This window comes from Hippopotamus amphibius, chromosome 15, assembly GCF_030028045.1.
Source record: "Hippopotamus amphibius kiboko isolate mHipAmp2 chromosome 15, mHipAmp2.hap2, whole genome shotgun sequence".
In the NCBI taxonomy this organism is placed as follows: domain Eukaryota; kingdom Metazoa; phylum Chordata; class Mammalia; order Artiodactyla; family Hippopotamidae; genus Hippopotamus; species Hippopotamus amphibius.
Window position 1 is genome coordinate 22,095,437 of NC_080200.1, and position 11,742 is coordinate 22,107,178.

The 11,742-nt window shown below is 35.2% G+C and overlaps 1 pseudogene; it reads right to left on the reverse strand.

The window, feature by feature from the left end:
• Nucleotides 1–6,875: 6,875 nt before the first annotated feature.
• Nucleotides 6,876–10,304, reverse strand: LOC130837376 (N-acetyltransferase ESCO1-like; annotated as a pseudogene).
• Nucleotides 10,305–11,742: the final 1,438 nt, after the last annotated feature.

The window sequence follows — 11,742 nt, forward strand, 5'->3', positions numbered from 1 at the left end:
TAAAAGATATCACAATTATCACATTCTGCCTTTAGAAAAATAGGGTTATACACTCTCTAGCTATATATAACCTTAGAAGGAAACTGAATTATAAGAAAAAGATGATTTTATATAGCATTTTTATAAAAGTAAAATATTTAAATATGAGAAGCTTATTTTTAATGTATTTAAAGTTTTAATTTATAAGCTATATTAACACTTCCTACATGCTAAATGAATTTCTGAGGATGATTATTGCCTCAGATTACAGAAATAATCAAAATTATAAAAGCACTGCCATGTAACTCTGTCACTCTCTAGACAAGTGAGAAATAACACAGCTTATATCCTGCCAGGTATACTCACATCCAATATTTTGTTTCATTATTTTTCAGGAATGGACTGCTATTAGTTATACATTCTTTAAATGCTCCTTTCCAACATGTCTATGAATTAGTGTGCACTACATTCAATTGTTCTATAGGGGAAATTAGCTGAGGGATCTCCTCTCTGCTATGCCATTGGCTATGGCACAAATCTATGCTACAGATAAACACAAAATTCCTTTTTTTTCCCCTCAGTTTACTTTTCCCTGTGGTCAGGATGCAGGGAAAAACATAGTCAGAGACTCCCCTATGAGAGGTATTAGAATTTCATCAGTCTTGAGCCTTGGAGATGTCTCCTCTACCTGGGACAGTCACAAGTATCCTCTGAGGACTTTCCCTTGGTGAGCATCAGAGTTCTCTCCCCTTGGGGCCAAAGGAAGAACAAAGTAATTGTGAAAAACATGAGAACTATTTCCACAGAAACTGAAGAAATAATATCCTAAGTGGCTTCATTAACTGCCACTACCCTTCAAAATATAATTTCATAATTGTATTTCTCAATATTTCAGCCACCACAGAAGACAGTATCTTCTAATATGCAAAATACAAACTAAACCAGCATTGAAAAGTCTTTATTTCAATAGTGAGTTACAAAGCCAATGAAACAAACAAATATTGTGCCATACTCAAAGATTTATATTACGGAAGGTCTGTGTGTGTTTTCTTCTTCTCTCTTTGTTTTTATTCTAATACCTTAATTTAAATAAATTTTTGTCAAAATATTTGTTAAACACAAGCTAAAGTGATCTAAGGCACACACATGCCTTGACCACACAAAATTTTTAAAAGTATTTCAAAAAATAAATTGAAACATTACCTAAACAAATGGTCTACTAGAACCCTCCACAATTAAAAGAAAATCAGAAAGCCTGGAAACAGATAATTTCAGAAGTTACTATGTTATAATAGGACAATGCCTAATATTTTTGAAAAATAATAAAGTATACAAAGAGGAAAATATACCCAAAAGAATATTCAGACAAATATTCAGACAACATTTGTGACACAGCCCAGTATTTGAAATGCCTACTGAGATTTTGGGTATATTTGAAAATATACTCTAAAGAATATTCACAAAATATTCAGACAACATTTGTGACACAGCCCAGTATTTGAAATGCCTGCTGAGATTTTAAAAGAACTTCCTAAAACTATGCTAAAATGGTTACATTAAACTCTGGGAAAAATAAACAAAATCTGGAAAAAGATGTATGAATAAAATAAAAGCTTCAATCAAAGGAAAAAAAATTAAGAAAGTGAATCAGACAAAACTACAGAGCTGAAAACATGACTAAGTGAAAAATTCAGCAGAACAATTCAAGAACAGGTTTGAGTAGGTAGAGGAAAGTGTCAGTAAACTTGAAGATAGGCCAACAATTATTGAATGTGAGAAACAGAATTAAGTATAAATGTAGGAGAATGATTGGAGTCCCAGGAAACTCTGGGACAATATCAAATAGACCAGCTTACACATTACACATGTCTAACAAGGATAAAAGACAGAGAAAATGGCAGAAAGAATATTTGGCAAAAAATGGACAAAATTTCTCATATTTGATGAAAAACATGAATCTAAAAATCCAAGAAGTTTTGGTATCTGAATAAGACATACCCAAAGAGATCCACAACAAGACACATTTTAATTAAGCTGCAGAAAGACAAAGGAACAAAGACAAAGAATGATTCCAGAAAATAACAAGTGAGAAGTGAATTCTCATGTACAAGGGATTCTCCATAAGATTGACAGTTTTTCATAAGAAATCATGGGAGCTGGAAGGTAGTGGAATGACATTTTTTAAGTGCTGAAAGAAAAAACATGTCAAACTAGAATTTCATAACCAACAATACTGCCTTTAAAAATGAGGATGAAATGAAGACATTCCCAAATAAACAAAAGTTGAGTTTTTTATCACTAGGCTTGCTGTAAGAAAAGTTAAAGTAAATTTTCTGATTGAATGGAAACTGGACAATAAATAAATGCAGTGCAGAGAAATGTTAAAAATATAAAAATATCAAATACATATGCACATGGATAAAGGAAAAATAAGCACTATTGTGTTTTCAGTGGGTAATTGAAATTTTTATTTTCTAGTTTTCCAAATAAAAATGCTAAAAAAGTATTAACATTTTGTCCGTACAATATACAAAAATGTAATTTGCAATAATAATAACAAAAAAGTGAGATGGAGATGTATAGAAATAGAATATTTTTGCTATTGAAACTAATGTATGAATTCAAATTTGATTGCTATAACTTTCTAATGAGAAATTTAACCTCCAAAGTGGAACAAATAAAATATCAAAAAAAAATATACAAAAGGTAATAACAAAGGGTATCAATGCAGTTAGCTAAAAAAAAAAAAAATAAATAAATAAATAAATAAATAAATAAATAAATAAATAAAAGCAGTTTTGAGGTAAATAAAATATGAGAGTGGACTAGATGTACTAAAAAAACAGCAATTGGCAGACTTGTCTTTTTATCAATTATTACATTATGTATTGATGGTAAACTGTACATCAAAAGGTAGAGACTGATGAAATAGATTTTTAAAAATAATCCTTTTATACATTATCTTCAAGACACTTGGTTTAGTTGCAAATATATAAATAGGCTGAAAGTTAAAGGATAGAAAATGTACTTCATACAAATAGCAACTAAAACAGAGTTGGCCTCACCAAATTAATTTTGATAAAATGATTTTAAGACAAACATGTTAAAAGACCAAAAGAGTCCTTATGTATTGATAAATTGTCAATTCAAAAAGAAACCACAACAATTATATACATATTTCCACTACACAAGAGAGCCCCAAAATATATGATACACACTTGGACAGAATGGAAAAATAGACAATTCTACAATATAATTGGGGGCTTCATTACCTTACTTTCAATAATAGATAGAGCATCTCAACAGCAACAACAACAAAACAATAAAAATAAGAGGGCTTGTGTAGCTCAATAAATCACCTAGACCTAAAATAATTATATAGGACAATCTAACAAGGTTAGAATCTACATTCTTTTCAAGTGCACATGGAACAACCTCTGGAATAGGCCATATGGTAGATTACAAAATGTCTCAATAAATTGAAAATATATTACTATTGCACACATACCTTCTCCAACCACAATCAAATAAATTTGGAAATTTAAAAAAAAGGGGGCGGGAGACAGGAAGATGGCAGAGGAGTAAGACATGGAGATCACCTTGCTCCCCACCAGCACATCAAGAATACATCTACATGTGGAACAGCTCCTACAGAACACCTACCAAATGCTGGCAGGGGACCTCAGACTTCCAAAAAGGCAAGAAAATTCCCATGTAACTGGGTAGAACAAAAGAAAAAAGGGGAAAAAAATGAGACAAACGAATCTGGAGGGGACATGCCCTCTGGGAGGGAGCTATGAAGGGGAAAAAGCTTCCACACACTAGGAAGCCCCCTCACTGGCAGGGATGGGGGGAGCTTTCGAGCCCCCAGAGAAGAGGGCAGCAACAACTGTGGAGGGCAAAGCAGAGAGATTCCTGCATGGAGGATTGGTGCCTACACTTCCCAGACTGAGATGCTTGTCTGCTCACCCACTGGGACAAGTGGGGGATGGGTGCTGAGGCTTGGACTTCAGAGGTCAGACCCCAGAGAGAGGACTGGAGTTGGCTGCATGAGGACAGCCTAGGGGGGCTAGTGTGCCACAGCTAGCCAGGAGGGAGTCTGGGGAAAAGCCTCGGCCTGATGGAGAGGCAAGAGACCATTGTTTCTGGTTACCCTAGAGGCAGCCTGCCATAGGAGCTTCCTGCTCTGCATGCTCACATCCAGCAGGGCAATGCCTATGTGAGTGCCACTGTGAGCCACAGCTGTTAGAACACAGAGCCTACTCCCACAGCCACCAAGGGTCCTGTGTGCAAGGCAGGTAACAGTCCACACCCTCCTGGAAGCTAGTGCAGGCCACCTCTGCCAAGGGTCCCACATTCCAGGACCAAATTCCCTGGGAAGATGCACAGTGCACCTCAAGCTCATGCTGAGCTCTGCTGCTGCAGGCACTCCCCACACATCTCAATTGAACTGCCATATCCCTTTTTCCCCTCTCCCCCACTGCCTGAATGAGCAAGTGAACCCTAAGCAGCCATTGCTTTTGCCTTCTCTTGCCTGGGTGGGGAACCAATGCCTGAGAGTGGCCCACATGCAGAGATGGGACCAAAACCAAACCTGAACCTCAAGGATAGTGGGACCAAAGAAGAGAAAGGGAAACAGATGCAGGAGGAGCAGATTAAATACTCACAATCAGCTTTGTAGACCCTGTATCTGTGGATTACCTGAATAGAAGAGTGTTCCTACAATTGAGGCTGTGGGTTTTGGGGGCAACTGTGTATTTGGGGGCAAGTACATGTAGAAATAAGGCCAGATCAGAGTCTGAGCTGACACCACAGTAATCACAGCAGATACATACCAATACACACCAAAACATACCAACAGATGTAGCCCTGCACATCAGAAGGACAAGATCTAGCTCCATCCACAAGAACACAGGCACCAGTCCCCCGCTCCCCACACCAGGAAGCCTACACAAGTCACTGGACCAACTTCCCCACTGGGGACAGACAATGGAGTTAAGAGAAACTACAACCCTGCAGCCTGAGGAAAGGAGACCCCCAAAATAGTAAGTTAAACAAAATGAGAAGACAGAGAAAGTTGCAGCAGATAAAGGAACAAGGTTAAAACCCAGGAGACCAAACAAATGAAGAAGAAATAGGGAGCTGACCTGAAAAAGAATTTAGAGTAATAATGGTAAAGATGATCCAAGATCTCAGAAATAGTAGTAGAAGCACAGCTCGAGAAAATACAAGAAATGTTTAACATATACTGGAAAACAGTATAGAAGTTCCTTTAAAAAACTAAAAATAGAGTTACTCTCTGATCCAACAATCCCACTCCTGTTCATATATCCAGAAAATACTAAAACTAATTCAAAAAGTTATATGCACACCAATGCTATAGCAGCAGCATTCATTTTATATACATATACATATATATATACATACACAATAGAACACTACTTAGCCATAAAAAAGTATGGAATATTGCTATTTGCAGTGACAGGGTTTGACCTAGAGATTATCACACTTAGTGTAGTAAGCCAGACAGAGAAAGACAAATATATGCTATCGCTTATAGTGGAACATAAAATAATGATACAAATGAACTTATTTACAAAACAAACTCACAGACATAGAAAAAAAAAAGTGTTAACCAAAGGGGAAGAGAGGGAAAACATTAAAAGTATGGGATTAATGGATACATAGCACTATGTATAAAATAGATAAAGAATAACTGTGGTTTACTGTTTAGCACAGGGTACTAATTCAACTTACTTTAATAATCTCTAACAGAAAAGAATTACTGTATAGCACAGTGTACTATATTCAACTTCTTGTAATAATCCATAACGGAAGAGAATCTTTGCTGTATACCTGAAACTTACAGAATATTGTAAATCAGCTATATGTCAATAAAAAAGAATTGTTGCATTTTTTGAAAAAGCTATCAAGTATTTTACTATTGTATTCTACATTATACACAGGTCATAAAAGTCCATAGCAGTTTTTCAACATATAAAACCTTTAAATGTAGAGGGTGCTATGAGGATAGACAAGTATCAAATGAAGTCCAAAAATGAGGGCATATGCCCAGTGTAGTATTTCTGAGGAGTAACAGAGCAGATACCAAGTCATCCACATTTAGCTTACAACTATTCCACAGGTTTTAATAAGCCTCCTTGGGATTGTTAATAGCGGAGGTGTACCAAGTTGCCATTTACTTTAAAAAGTGAAACCAGAATGAAAGAATAAATAAACTAGAGAAAGCCTCGATTCTTTTCCACCTCCTACTTCTTGCTGCCATCAAGAAGCAGAAAGGGAGAAATGGAAGATAAAAATCTGTATTTCAAATTCTTTCTTGCTAATGGAACTTTGCTTTTTTGTGAGAATTCCTTTAAATTATATATCATACCCTTTCAGAATTAGCTTTGAACTCCTAAATATGTAACATCACACCCTGCTTGAATAATAATGCAAAAACATTGGTTTCCACTCTGCAAAAGTACTATCTTTATAACTGGTATCAGCAGATCAATATAAAAAAACACAGTACCAAATTACACTGGTATATTTCCATAATTAAGAATTTCAAAATATACTTATCAGTGAGACCATAGTCCTTTTATTAGTTTTCAGACCACTATGAACAATTATCTGCCGCATGTAAACATGTCTAAATAACTATAGATAAAATACATCAATCATAAATTTCTGTAAAAGATCAAATATCTTCTTTAAAAGACAAAACAACAATAAGCAACTATTGCATTTTTTTCCAATTTTATGAAAATGGATCAACCTTATGGTTATTGCCAGTCCTGAGTTCATTTTAATAAAAATGGCACTGGTTAAAGTCAGCAACCAATCCATTCTCTTTAGTAGATGTCTTCTGGTACGGTAGGCTTGAATTTATTTTAGGTGTTGTTTTGCCCATTAATAAAATGATATACCAGGAACTGACCAATGCCACCGTACTGTGCTGCAAACAGTTTTCCATCAGGAATAGGATCTGAGAAAGCAATTTCTCCTTTACTCGAGTATGAGCCATATATAAAGTTTCTCCTTAGGCATTCAATCACATGGGAAACAATTTCCTTCTGACGCATCATGCGGAACACCCATCTGTGGCTGATCCCACAGATTGCAGGCTCTGGCCATATTGCACAGCACCAGGCTTTTTGCCTTTTAAACCTGGCTTTTTCTTCTTCTGATCTGATAACTGGAAGTTTTTCTTCTATAGCTCTGTAACCCAACTGGATATGTTCTACAATTAGGCACCCAACTACTTTTTTGTCATCAGAAATAAAGAGAAGTGTTTTTATTCTGGAATAGCACATTAGTGGAGCTTGATGGAAACCTAAATCACTACCAACCATCTCTCTAATCTCATCAACACTTTTCAGGGCATACTTTGGGTCTTCAGGAAGAACCATTATTATCCTGCCATCAGGATATTCAGCTAGAATACTTTCTTTTTCCAACACACATATTTTACAGCACTGATAAACTGGTTGTGGAAAAGCAGATGCTGTGTTTCATCTTCTGGTTTTGAAGCTGTATAAAAGATGCCACAAATATGACAGGAAACTGCTCCAAATTTTTTTTGTCTTGCATCTATGATCAACTGTTTTTCATCAGCTTTCTCTGCTTCTTTTAGTTTCAAGTCTCTTGGAATTGTTACCTCCAAATGGGAATTACACTTAGGCCAAGAATGATTTGAATGTATCTCCCTATTATCACTACTCTTAGATGTTTGGTTAGTTAGTATACTGTGCTGTTTGGGAGTTGAACCTAAAAATTACTCTCCCCTGCATCAATTTCTCCTTGACTGAGCAGAGTTGAAACAGTAGTGGTATTTTCAAGCTTAGATTCCAAACATAGGTTGCAATTCTTATCCGGTGTTGATTCAAAAGAAGTGAGAGACTAGCACAGACATATATACACTACCAACTGTAAAATAGATAGCTAGTGGGAAGTTGCTGTATAACAAATGGAGATCAACTCTATGATGGGTGATGCCTTAGAGGGCCAGGACAGGGAGGGTAGGAGGGATTCATGGGAGGGAGGGGATATGGGGATATATGTATAAATACAGCTGATTCACTTTGGTGTACTTCAAAAGCTGGTACAAAAGTGTAAAGCAATTATATTCCAATAAAGAGCTTAAAAAAAAAAAAGAATCTTTCATCTGGTTATCCAATGATTGGTCAGGAGGTGTTTTTATGTGATTACCCAAATGACAATTTTCAGAAGCCTTTTGGTTTTTTTTTTAATTAATTTCAATTGTAATATCATTAACTTTAACTTTTTCAGAATTAATTTTTTTCATCTCTTCCAGCTCGCAAGCTTTATTTTTATCATCATGTGGTTTTGACCCTAAAAATGTACTTTTTTTTAAACTCTTTATTGGAATATATTTGCTTTACACTCTTATACCAGTCTCTGAGGTACACCAAATTGAATCAGCTGCATCTACACACATATCCCCATATCCCCTCCCTCCCGCAACTCCCCCCCACCCTCCCTGTCCTGGCCCTCCAAGGCATCTCCCATGAAGTTGATCACCTTTTGTTATACAGCAATTTCCCACTAGCTATCTATTTTACAGTTGATAGTGTAAATATGTCTATGCTACTCTCTCACCTCATCCCAACTTCCCCTTTGCCCCTCACCCCAGCCCCATGTCCTCAAGTCCATTCTCTACTTCTGTATCTCCACTCTTGCCTGTCACTGGTTTCATCAGTACCATTTCTTCAGATTCCATATATATGTGTTAGCATACAGTATTTGTTTTTCTCTTTCTGGCTTACTTCACTCTGCATGACAGACTCTAGGTCTATCCACCTCATGACATATAGTTCAATTTCATTCCTTTTTACGGCTGAGTAATATTCCATTGTATATATGTGCCACATCTTCTTTATCCATTCATCTGTTGATGGGCACCAAAAAGGAACAAGGAGCATAATGTTCATTGCAGCACTATTTACAATAGCCAGGACATGGAAACAACCTAAAAATGCACTTTGAGTCACTGGATGATGCATTTTTAATGCAGGTAGTGAAAAACTGGGTTGTAATAAGCCTAACTTAGGGGAACATTGAGAGTCTAATTTATTTTGCTGCACAGAGTTAAATTTTGAGAGTTTAATTTTAGTCCAGTTGGAGTTCTTTTTAGTTGATTTGTTTATTCCATTTAGTATACATTTCACAGGCTTTGTTTTTCTACTGGGGAAGAAACAATCACATTGAACATCCTGATTTCTTTCTTTCTGATGAAGTATTTGTCTTTCAGTATGTTTCTTCCAATTTTTATTTCTGTAGACTTCTCCTCCTTTACATTTTCCATTTGTGATGATTCCTTTTTAACAATACAGTATTTGACTCAATTTCACCAGCAATTTCTTGACAGAGCTGGAGAATGCTCCCTCATTTGCTCTTTGCTGCTTGCTCCAGCTCATTATCCACACTTTGTTCAGGCACTGATGTCTGTGGACTTTTTTAGGATTTTGCACTGGTATTCACTTTGTATGAACTGACTTCATCTCATTCTTTCTAGAGACCACTGAAGTAGCCATTTTTGATCTTTTATCTCAGAAGAAGTTACAGGCACAGATTTTGATTCCTCTTTTCTAATATACTTCTGAAGGCACTAATCAGATCCTTTTATGTACTGAGACCTACAAGCATAAGCTGTGTGATGCTCTACTTTGAGTTTTTTTTTTTTTTTCTCCTTTTGAGGAATACATTACTTCATTGATTACAGAAGTTTTATACTCTTTAGAATCAGACTTTATTTCTAGTACTTTTCTTTTCACAGGTTTCTGACTTGTTTTAACTTCATTAGATTTACTCTGAGTAAATCTACAGTGCTATTTTTTTTGGTGGTGTCAAATTTTGTTTAACTGCTTGACCCTGACCCTGAATTTCTTTACTACACAGGGACCTTGTTGAAACTTCTGTTAACTGTTGTAGTTTTTGTGATCTCTGGTTAAGCTGTTCATTTGATTTAGGGTCCCACACACTGATTTTTTTCTGAGATAATTTCCTCTGTTTTGTAGATTCTTGTGAATTTCCCTTTACAGTCACCATATTTTATTAATAGATTTATTAATTTTTTTTATCACTGGATGATGACCTTGTGCTCATGCATGTTCCTAATTCATGCTGATTTATTTACTTTCATTGGAAGATTTAATCAGTGATTTTATAGCTTCCTTTGGACATGATTTTTTTGCTAGATTCTTTTGAGAACCTTGAATTTGTGTTTCTGGTTTCTTATCTTCACTGTTTTTAATAACACTGGAGGAATTTTCTTTTGGTTGCTCCTGAATGGACATCATTCCTGAGTAAGGTCCTCCCTATATGAGTAGTTTTTGAGATTTTCGTGTCCTGATAGATGTAAATGCTGAATGTCTAGTGTTATTACTGAGCAGCAGGTCTTAAAAATCAACTGACACTGATCTACATTTTCAAGAAAAATACTAGTTTGCTAAGATTTCTGTCATCCTTATGACATAAGAAAAGCTGGCATGAAGGCTGAAAGATACTTGCTTTACTTTGGACAAGGCAATAGAAATTTGAGGAAAACTTAAATCTAATCTGATATTTTCAGAGCATTTTATAAAAAAAATTAATAACTTTGATCTGTTTTGTTAATTTTTCAATTAATATTAGCTTTCAGGTCTAGCCCTATTACTGGAGGAGTTATTAATCACTGACCTGGCTATTTTGACAAAGTTTTTGAAAACTTTTTTCTTCTGAAGTCTACAGTTATTGGACTTTGATTAACTGGAAACATGTCTTATGGTTAACACGTTTCTTTCCTTGTTTTCTGAGTCTGTTGGTTTAAAGTTCTTATCTAACCACTTCCATTCAATAGCATACTCTCTGATTATAGATTTGCATTTATGCTGCCATTTATTTCCTTTCCCACAAGGAAGAATTGATCTTTCAGCCACCATAACTCAAAAAAATTGACAAAATCATCCCTTATAATTTCCTTTTAACACATTACACAGCACCTTACTGAAATGAAAATCACATATAACTTTTTTCTTCAAGTGTTTCTAATGAATGATACTTCTAATAACTTCCTGTGTGTTTGGTTGTTATCTTTCTCACTCCTGGCCAAGGGTCTGACACAAGCCAGCAGACTGTCTCACATCCAGGAATTGGGAGACAGTCCAAATTTTTGCCTTATAGTCATAAGGAATATAATTATTTTATGTTTATTTTCAATTTTTGAATTTTTCCTGGGTTTTGTATCAAGACAATGTTTCATAAAATTATGTGACATGAGAGTACTATTTATCTTTCTTCTTTTTTTATTGAGGGTACAAAGATATTTTTTAAATATTTTAAGAACCCATCTTTTCTTCATTGTTTGCCATTTGGTGTAGTATTTTCTGAATACTAGAGAAAAACAAGATCCAGTACCATATGCTGATATTCAGTGTCAGTATTTTAATTACTAGTCATTTGCTCATTGAAATATTATTTTCTCCCAACTTTTATGAGGTAAATTTGTACTACTGTACATATTTAAAGAGTACAATGATGATTTGATATACATATGCATTGTAAAATGATTACCACAATTGGGCTAATTAACATACCCAGACATTATCATTTTTATATATGTCTGTATTGACAATACTTCTGGATTTGATTTGATTTGGATGAATACCTCATTGTTTTGATTTGCATTTCTTCTTTTTTGACTTTAAAGACTGGAGAGATGTTAGCTCTCTTTTTTTTAAAATGTATATTACCTCTATA